The 9,733-nt window shown below is 41.3% G+C and overlaps 1 non-coding gene across 1 annotated transcript; it reads left to right on the forward strand.

Moving 5' to 3' along the window:
- The first annotated feature begins 7,626 nt into the window (after positions 1–7,626).
- LOC141680186 (small nucleolar RNA R71) lies at positions 7,627–7,733 on the forward strand. Its single transcript, XR_012558281.1, has one exon. It is a non-coding gene; the product is annotated as a small nucleolar RNA R71 (small nucleolar RNA).
- Positions 7,734–9,733: the final 2,000 nt, after the last annotated feature.

Genomic DNA, 9,733 nt, shown 5'->3' on the forward strand with positions numbered 1-9,733 from the left:
TTATCACACCCCCAAACTTAAATCGATGCTTGTCCTCAAGCGTCACAGACTCAAAAAACAAAACAAAAACATGCATGAATGCAATCTATATGAAATGCAGCGATCCCCCTTACTTCGACCAAACCAACCAACTTACGACATCTCAACAAATACAATTAGGCGAATAAATATCAATCAAATCATGCAAACTAACGTACAGCCAGAAATGTGGTGTGTGCGGATGCTTAACAGATATGCTTCGAAACTAGATCAATTATCATAACTCGACTATCCTCATGGTAATCACATGATTATACGAAGAATAAAATTCTAGGCACAAAATGACTTATAACACTTCAAGATTACTAGAGCTTATTACGGAATCATGCTTTTTATTTAACACAACACACAAATTCTTATTTAACCGTGCAATGAGTGAGGTCCACAAAAGACTTATGTAATGGCATCCATGTAGCGAGCGTTAGGTTAGCGGATCCCAGACTATAAAAGCCTTAAGTCACTAGGCACCAAGTCCCTAAGAACTTAATAACTCGAATACCAAAGAGCCCACTCGTGATCAATTATGCATTAACTCTCTATTTTATCTTTTCTTTTCTCTTTTTTTTCTATATTTTTTTTCAATATTTTTTCAAAATTTCTGAGCAAGTGCGTTTCGCTCCATCTTGCTCAGCCCTAGACTACTCGCATAGAAATACGAGCCGGCTACTAGCAATTTGACGCCTAGCCACAATTAGCAATGAATTCCACTTTTTACTCCAATTTTTCTTTTCATGCCTTTTATCACTAAGAACCTATTATAAATTCTAAGCATAATCAATAGATTAACCTTGAAACCATCAAACCATAACAATAATCTAGTCCTTAAGCATTCTCTAAGACTTAGTGAAATTACAAGTGTTTCTAGAATGCATGTCAACCTATAAGACTCAATATCACTTTAACGCTATCATTACACTCGCATCAACATCACAAATCAATTGGTAAAGCAACGCAAAAGGGATCACGGTATATGCATGAACTACATGACATGATAAATAAAGCTATAAAATAAAATAAAATAATAAAAAAAACTATATGGCAAAAATATGCAATTATATGAACTAAACTATCATGAATATGCAACTATATGACACACACACGAAATATTCCTTAACTACCACCCCCAAACTTAAAATCTTCACTGTCCCCAGTGAAGGTAGTAGAAAGGAACACATGGTATACCTACTCGGAGAGATCATCATCATCATCACCCTCATAGGGTGGAATATCAGGAGGTGGATATGCAGAGTCCTCACTAAAAACTGGCCACTGGATGTCAGCTCCAAGGCCTCTAAAAGTAGTCCCAAGCGGAAGGGTGAGCTCCTGAGCAAACCTGCTCTGCGTCTCGTACATAGCATCCATCCTCCTCGACAGCCTCTTATACTGGGCATCAGCCATCCCAGCACCCTCCTGAGCTCTAGAAGAGCCTGCCTCGTCATGCCCTGGTCTACCCATGGTAGCACCGCGTGCTAGACGACCTCTTGGAAGACGATAACCCATCCCATGCTCCTCAGGCTCTCCACCAGTCCACTCCTGCATCGCATTCAGAGTCCCAGAATCAATAGGAGCGGCCGACAGCTGCAACTGCTCGTAAGACGGCCACTGAACTCCCACTGCTCGACAAAGCTTTATAACCGTGGATGCATAAGGGATGTTCATGTGCTTAGCTCCTCTCAAAAACTTCAGAATTCCTTGGTAGATGAACTCACCAAGGTCCACATAGTACTCATTCAAAATACCCCATAATAACTGTGCTCGCTCAACTGTAACCTCATGTGCATGTGAAGTAGGCAGAATATTAGCGCAAATAAAGGCATTTCATGCACGGGCATACCTATTCATCGCAATCGCCGGAAAATGGCGATACTTGTTAGTCCCAGTCTTGAAAGTCCAAACCGTGCCCGGCCTACAGAGAGTAGCACAAATCAAATCAAAGTCAAAATCTTCAACAGTCTTCTCGTTCCAATTCTCCTCCGTGGGCTTCCTCTATCGCTGCCCAATCACACGACGAATCACCTCAGGGTGATAATCCACCGTCATCCCCCGCACAACAGAAAACCCATTCTTTTCAGCCTTCGTATTCGTATAGAACTCTTGAATAACGCTCATCGAACTGCCTCTGGTGACTCATAAAAAGCAATCCAACCTTTCTCAGCAATTATTGGCAACAACTCACCATCCCTCCCCGATGGTAAGAATCCCCTCTCCTTCAAAATCGGCTTACCCAGAAGCCTAGTATACTCCTCCTCAGCAGCCCTATCAAACAAATGAGGCCTCACAGCAGTACCCCTTGAAGAATCAGCAGTAGGAACAGTGCTACTGCTATCAATAGTCCTGGATCTCTTGGGTGCCATTGAAACTGAGAAAAAGTGTTTAACATTTGTGTTTTTGAATATGGGAGAGAGTTTAAAGTTTGAAAGTGTATGGGGGAGTATATGGAATAGTTGTATATATATAGGGTAGAGATTAGGGTTTAAATTTGATTAGGAGTGGGTTTTGAGGGTTAAAAACGTGGGTAATGGGAAGATAATTCGTGGGTAGTGGGGCTGTGTTTTGATTTTTGTTTTTTCAGATTTTTTCAGATTTTATAAGGCTTAAAAAAAATTCTGCCAGTCGGGCCCTGAGCGGTTGCTCAGCAAAGCTGAGCGGGCGCTCAGCTTGTTGAGCGGTCGCTCAGCAGAGCTGAGCGGGCGCTCAGGGGTCTTCTGGAATTTTTTTTTCTTGCCCTGTTTTTCTAATTTTTGTGTGGTTTTGGATAGGTTACTAACTTCTAAGGGTTTCTGTAACAACAAATCATGGGTTGCCTCCCAAGAAGCGCTTCTTTTTCGTCATTAGCTTGAAGTAGCGTACCTTAATCAAGTTGACAATAAAACGGCACTAACTACTTCTCGGTTTGCCGTGTCCCCATAGTAATGCTTCAAACGCTGACCATTAACCTTGAATGCTTGGTCCGGATCATTCTCAAAAATTTCCACCGCTCCATGCGGAAACATAGTTTTGACAATAAAATGTCCAGACCCCCTTGATTTTAACTTTCCAGGAAAAAGTCGGAGACGAGAGTTGAATAAAAGAACTTGCTGCCCCGACACAAATGACTTAGGATATAGCTTTCTGTCGTGTCACCTTTTCACTTTTTCCTTGTACATTTTGTTGTTCTCGTACGCTTGGAGTCAAAATTCATCAAGTTCATTTAGCTGAAACATTCGCTTCTTTTCAGCTGTATCTAGATCCAGGTTCAACTTCTTCAACGTCCAATAGGCCTTATGCACAAGCTCTGCAGGTAAATGACATCCCTTACCATACACAAGTTGAAACGGGGACATCCCAAGTGGAGTCTTGTATGCTGTTCTGTAAGCCCAAACAGCTTCATCGAGCTTTAAAGACCAATCCTTCCTTGACGGACAAACAACCTTCTCTAAAATGCGCTTGATCTCTCTATTAGACACTTCCGCTTGACCATTTGTTTGCGGATGATAAGCAGTAGCAACACGATGATTCATATTGTAGCGCTGCATCATAGAAGTGAACTTACGGTTGCAGAAATGCGACCCTTCATCACTTATGATTACTCGTGGTGTTCCAAACCTTGTGAAAATCTGCTTATGAAGAAAATTCAACACTACCTTTGCATCATTCGTCGGCAGAGCTTTGACTTCTACCCATTTTGAGATATAATCGACTGCCAGCAAGATGTACTGATTATTGCAGGACGAGACAAATGGCCCCATGAAATCGATTCCCCAAACATCAAAGACCTCGACTTCAAGCATCACATTTAACCGAATCTCATCCTTCCTCGTAAGATTTCCCACTCTTTGGCAACGATCACACCTTAAAACGAACTGATGAGCATCCTTAAACAAAGTAGGCCAGAAAAAACCTGCTTGCAGAATATGAGCTGCCGTCTTCTCACCATCATAATGTCCACCATAAACTGTGGAGTGGCAGTCTCGTAATATCCCCCCCGTCTCACAGAATGGGATACGTCTCCTGATGATATGGTCAGCTCCCTGTCAAAACAAATACGATTCATCCCACATATACCACTTCATCTCATGCAGAAACTACTTCTTTTGAGCTGAATTCATATTAGGAGGCATTATATTGCTGACAAGATAATTCACAATATCTGCGAACCATGGCTCTTCCTCCTGAACTACGAACAACTGCTCATCTGGAAAAGATTCATTGATCAATGTCTTATCATGTGAAGTAGACTCGGGATTCTCCAATCTAGAGAGATGGTCAGCTACTTGATTCTCAGTACTTTTTCGATCCTTGATCTCTAACTCAAATTCCTATAGCAAGAGCACCCAATGAATGAGTCTAGGCTTCGAATCCTTCATGGAAACCAAATAGCGGATGGCCGCATGATCAGTGAACACTGTCACCTTTGTCCCAAGTAAATAAGATCGAAATTTTTCAAAACCAAAGACTATAGGCAAGAGCTCCTTCTCAGTAGTGGTGTAGTTCATTTGAGCTCCATTTAAAGTCTTACTAGCATAGTAGACCACATGAAAGAGATTATTCTTGTGCTGCCCAAGAACTGCGCCCACCGCATAATCACTCGCATCACACATCATCTCAAAAGGCTTTGTCCAATCAGGTGCCGTAATAACTGGTGCAGTTATCAAAATCTTCTTGAGCGTCTCGAATGCCGTCAAGCATTCATCATCAAATTTGAAAGGCACATCCTTCTCAAGCAAGTTGCACAACGGCTTAGATATCTTCGAAAAGTCCTTGATGAAACGCCGATAAAAACCCGTATGACCAAGAAAACTACGGATTCCTTTCACAGAAATAGGTGGTGGAAGATTTTCAATGACTCTCACCTTGGATTTGTCCACCTCAAGACCCTTGCTAGAGACCTTATGCCCAAGAATAATGCCTTCACGCACCATAAAGTGACATTTTTCCGATTGAGCACCAAATTAGTTTCCACACACCTTTTGAGCACCGCACAAAGATTATTCAAACATTCATCATACGAATGTCCAAAGACGGAGAAGTCGTCCATGAACACCTCGACATTATTTCCAATCATATCAGAGATATAGTCATCATACATCTTTGAAAAGTGGCCGGTGCGCCACATAAGCCAAACGAAACTCTGCGAAAAGCAAACGTGCCAAATGGACAATTGAAGGTAGTCTTTTCTTGATCCTCTGGTGCAATACATATCTGATTATACCCCGAATAACCATCCAGAAGACAATAATACTCATGATCGGCCAACCTGTCAAGCATCTGATTAATAAATGGAAGAGGGAAGTGATCCTTCCTTGCGGCCTTGTTTAACTTTAGGTAGTCCATGTATACCCTCCATCCTATGACTGTTCGTGTGGGGATGAGCTCATTCTTCTCATTTGCTACCACAGTAATAACTTCTTTCTTAGGTACACATTGCACGGGGCTCACCCAAGAACTATCAGAAATAGGATAAATGATTCCTGCACCCAGCCACTTCAGAATTTCTTTCTTCACCACTTCTTTCATGATAGGATTAAGTCTTCGATGTTGCTCAACAGTCGGCTTACTACCTTCCTCTAGCAAAATTTTATGCATGCAGTATAAAGGGCTGATCCCTTTGATGTCTGCTATAGTCCATCCGATAGCCGATTTGAATTCTCTCAAGATCCTCAAGAGCTTGTCCTCCTCACTACCTGAAAGGTCAGATGCAATAATAACAGGTAAAGTAGATGCATCACCTAAAAAAGCATACCTCAAGTGTTCAGGCAATGGTTTAAGCTCCAAGGTAGGTGCTTCCTCAATAGATGGTTTGAGCTTTCCTTCAGCATTTTTGAGGTCAGAAGTGCCAAGAGATTCAAATGGCATGTCTAGCTTTCGCCTCCAAAGAGAAGCATTTAGATATTGTAGTTGCTCATTGCCATCCTCATCCTCACTGTCAAAATCCCCCACTAAGGCTTTCTCTAATGCATCAGACATTAGCATATGATCAAGTTCTGAAGTAACCGCAGAATCAATAAAATCCACTTTTAAGCACTCCTCATCTTCTGTAGGGAATTTCATTGCTTTGAATACATTGAATGTCACATCCTGATCCTGCACCCGTATAGTAAGTTCACCTTTCTGCACATCTATCAAGGTACGACCTGTAGCCAATAAAGGTCTCACCAAGATTATGGGAATCTTCTTATCTTCCTCGAAATCTAGAATAACAAAGTCTGTAGGAAAGAAGAGCTTATCCACCTTTACTAGCACATCCTCCACTATGCCTCGTGGGTATGTAATAGAATGATCAGCCAATTGTAGAGACATGTAGGTGGGCTTTGGATTAGGCAAATTCAAATTTTTGAAGATCGACAACGGCATCAGACTGATGCTTGCTCCCAAATCACAGAGGCACTTGTCAAAAGACAATTTACCGATGGTGCAAGGAATGGTGAAGCTACCTGGATCTTTAAGCTTTGGAGGTAACTTTTGTTACAGCACAGCACTGCATTCTTCCATTAGAGCAATGGTCTCAAGGTCATCCAGTTTCACCTTCCTAAAAAGAATACTCTTCATAAATTTCGCATAACTAGGCATTTGCTCCAGAGCCTCAGCAAAAGGTATATTGATGTGAAGTTTCTTGAACACCTCCAGAAACTTACCAAACTACTTATCCATCTTTTGTTGTTGCAATCTCTTAGGGAAAGGTGGTGGAGGATAGAGCTGTTTCTCCCCTGTATTACCCTCAGGCAGAGTGTGTTCAACAATAGTCTCCCTTGGTTCCGCCGCTTTCTCCCCTTGCTTAGCTTCTTCATCACCAACTTCAGCTTCTCCGTCTTTTGCTTTTTCAGCATCAGCAACTTTTCCAGACCTTAAGGTAATAGCCTTGATTTGCTCTTTAGCTTCCTTCCTTCCTGGCACTTCAGTATCACTGGAAGTGTGTCAGGTTGACGATTGAGCACTGCATTGGCTATTTGACCAATTTGATTTTCCAAGGTCTTGATAGATACCGCCTGACTTTTGCACAACAGCTTAAGTTCCTCAAAATCAGCACTAGAGGGTGGAGTTGCACCTCCTTATTGAGGATATGATTGCCTTTGAGCATAATGCTATGGTTGTTGGAATCGAGGTGGATTAAACTGTTTACTTATGCCTTGCTGATATGGTTGCTGAATAGCATTCTGATTATTACTCCAGCTAAAATTAGGATGATTTCTGTTGTTAGGATGATAAGTAGCTGGCACAGGCTGCTGCAGTCGCTGATAATTGTTCACATACTGAACAGATTCATTAACAAGAGAACAACGATACGTAGCATGAGAACCTGCACAAAGCTCACAAACCATAGCTATCTGATTAACTCCATAGGTGGTTAAAGAATCAACCTTCATAGAAAGCGCTTGGAGCTGCACTGCAATAGCTATAGCTGCATCAACTTCCAAAATACCTGCTACCTTCCCAGACATCATCCTTTGAGTTGGGTTTTGATGCTCATTTGCAGCCATCGTCTCAATCAGATTATAAGCTTCAGTATAGCTTTTGGCCCACAAGGCACCTCCAGCTGCTGCATCGAGCATGGGCCGTGATTGGGCCCCCAAACCATTATAGAAACCAGTGATCACCATCCAATCAGGCATACCATGATGTAGACACTTTCTCAATATCTCCTTGTAGCGCTCCCAAGCTTCGCACATGGATTCTGTAGGTTGCTGTGGAAACTGAGTAAGAGCACTCCTCATAGCCGCAGTCTTCGCCATTGGATAAAACTTCACCAGAAACTTTTGCGCAAAATCTTGCCAAGTAGTGATGGACCCAGCTGGTTCAGAATATAAGCAGTCCTTAGCTTTATCCCTCATTGAGAATGGGAAAAGCCTCAGCTTGATAGCCTCATCAATTACACCATTATATTTGAAAGTACTACAGATCTCGACAAAATTCCTTATGTGCATGTTGGGGTCTTCAGTCGCCACACCTCCGAAAGAAATGGAATTCTGCACCATCTGAATAGTGCCTGGCTTGATTTCAAAAGTGTTAGCCTGAATAGCCGGGTGAAGGATGCTTGACTGAATGTCATCAATTTTAGGCCGAGAAAAGTCCATAAGAGCTGGATTTACCGGAACTATACGATCACCCATTATTACTGGCTCTTTCAGCTCACTTCCTGAATCCGAATCTTCAAAATCTATCTTCTCCGGAATATCAAGAACTTCATCTGTCTCCTTATCCGTATCTAAAGTCCTCTTGCGAGTACGAGAACGTGTTTGCATAAACGCTCGCTAAGGTACCTGAAACACAACCGGAAACAATAAGTAACACGTCTTTATCAATGAGTCCTAATGACCACTGATGGTAAGTACATAAACTAAACAAATACGCCGAGTCCCCGGCAGCGGCGCCAAAAACTTGTTAGGGCAGAAACACGAGCTAATAATACACGCAAGTATACGCGTTCGCAAGTAATATAGAATACTTTCTAGTTCGTTCCCACAGAGACTCAGACTAATTATGTTCAATTAACACTCACTCACCAATGTATAATTACTTCTCAATGTCAAGACAATAACACTTAGATTTGATTAACTAATTCTTAACTACAATTAACTCCGAGAATTAAGCACTTAATTGACACTTGAATTAACAATATTAAAACATACATGAGATCACAACTTCATTACTACTTCCTTCAATAGTCATTATCATTACCCTTAGCATGCAACAGTGATGATATTAATCGAACAACACGAAACTGATAAAAGCCAACTTTTATTGTACTAATACTATTCTACCAAGCATCCACAATTAAAATAGAAGTTGAATAGGCATCAATTATGTTGAGACCCTATATGTCTACAGAATTTGACAACATAACGATTTAAGCACAAGTTATTCCTTATGATTACACAGGGCAAGTAAAACGGTTAGAGTTACCCACTAATCATGCATACACATACATGAACCTATGCTAGCATGGCAAGTTCTAAACCTCAAGATCCACCGTCATTTCACAAGTGATTAACACCCTATCTTATATGTTCGCGACGCACATAAGATATATAAGCACAACCAATACTAGATATCATACAATCATCACACACTAAGGTATTAAACAACTAACTAAAGAATTCCATAGTAAATCCGTTACGACCCCATGATCACGATTAGCCCATGATAGAACTCATCGTCATCATGGGTTCATATGAAAACATGATAATAACACACGATAATAATTAAAACTACTTATATTAAATCAGAGTACGTCACAAGAGTAAATAGGTTCAAAGTAAAGAAAACTAGCATCCAACGTTACAACGAAACAAAGAATCACAAGAAAATATGCTTCCTCTTCGTTGCGGTATGCTAAAACGGTCTTCTTCCTTATCTTCTCGCTCCTCGATTAATACTACGATCCAACACACAGTGAAACGTCTCTGAAAACTACTTATATAGGAGTCCCATAAAATCCAGCTAACTCAGAAGTTGGAAGCTTAACAGAATCAGGAGTCTAAAATAATTATTTTAAAATTTCGTCCCTGAGCGGCCGCTCAGCATTCCTGAACGGGCTCTCAGCAGAGCTGAGCAAGCGCTCAGACCCCTTCTGGAAAATGCTCTGTTTTTGCTCCCGTTTCTTGCTGCATTCTGCTCCTATCTTCCCACTTGCAATGCCAAACACATGCCAAGGCTTATTCTTGATGAAATCTCTCCAGAAATGCAATTAATACCCTGAAATGCACAAACACTAGAA

This window comes from Apium graveolens, chromosome 1, assembly GCF_009905375.1.
Source record: "Apium graveolens cultivar Ventura chromosome 1, ASM990537v1, whole genome shotgun sequence".
NCBI lineage: Eukaryota > Viridiplantae > Streptophyta > Magnoliopsida > Apiales > Apiaceae > Apium > Apium graveolens.